Here is a 1,308-nt window from a genome sequence, read left to right as displayed (position 1 = left end):
ATCGGTGTGTTCTCTTTTTGGCTCGGCTTAGGCCGCTTCCGTTTCTTCACCTCTTTTGGTTGCTTTGGTTCACGACCAGAAGATGCGTGAACAGGCTGCAGGAACGCCGCCAAAGCAGACCTTCTCTGGTTCCCAGATCCCCCCTCAGCGCAGGCTTCGACCATGTCTGTTACCTCAGGATCCCCTTGTAAGGCATCTATGATTTTTCTGCACTCCTCGTTTGTGTTATCTCTCACTAACTGCCTTAACAACAACTGTCTTAACCCGTCATCCTCAACCTGCTTCTCGAGAGAAGCAGCGACGTTCTCTACAAAATAGAGGAATGACTCTGATTTCCCTTGAACTATTCCAGTATATCGCTTTCTGGGTGCTGACAACTCTATGGTTTTCAACAGGGCAGCCATGCTGACCTGTTGAGCTTGCTGCAGGACGCTAGAGGACAAAGTACCCTGTAGGCTGGGATCAGAGAAGGGACCAGTCCCAATGAACGCACCCATTCTTGCTGTCTGTCTAGGATCAGCAGCAGGGAGCTGCATATTCCCTAATGCAGCCTTGTCTGCCAGCTTTCTCCAGGTTTTCTCAAAAGCTGCACATTTTACAGGTTGAAATAGAATTTGACCTAAGTGTCTGATATCAAATGGAGCAAGTAAATCTGTATTTATCACCCTTATTATCTGCATAACCTCAGCAGAACCTAGCCATGTTGTGCCACCTTGGATTGCAGGTCCTGGGCAACCTGCCAAGCAATCACCTCATGCTTATCACGCTCACCTGAATTTGAGAGAGCCTTATACACTGGGAAAGCTTGGATCTCCCCTTTTGGGGAGTCAGTACCATCCTGAACTTCTGGCACAGCCTGTGAATGGAGTGTAACAGCTTCCCAATTACCCCCAGAATCCTCAAATCTATTTGGCATTCCAGGTGTATAGGAGAAAGTTTCACGAAGGATGTCTGGACTCCAGGCGGCTCTCTTGAAAGCTGTTTATTGCATAGGTGAAGTTACAGCAGTTCAGGGAGTGGTTATCCAGAGCCAGCCCTACAGCTGTCAGCTCCAGCTTGTAGGCATACCTGAAACTGCTTTCTCTTCAAGTTACAAAGCATTTTATACTTTTCTTTACAGAAATAATACATAACAATGTTAATTATTAACATTATTATGTTAATACATAACAACCAATAAGCACCATACCCAATACCTTTACATTTGCCTATAGCCTATCATAGCTACTACCATCACCATATTATAGTCATTATTGTCCAATCACAAGAGTAAGTTACAATTTAAGCTTACAGTGGAAAATTCTCAGA

The sequence above is a fragment of the Corvus brachyrhynchos genome, unplaced genomic scaffold, assembly GCF_000691975.1.
Source record: "Corvus brachyrhynchos isolate BGI_N302 unplaced genomic scaffold, ASM69197v1 scaffold1560, whole genome shotgun sequence".
NCBI lineage: Eukaryota > Metazoa > Chordata > Aves > Passeriformes > Corvidae > Corvus > Corvus brachyrhynchos.
The sequence above is the reverse complement of the archived record's forward strand: the minus strand, read 5'-3'. Positions refer to the sequence as shown.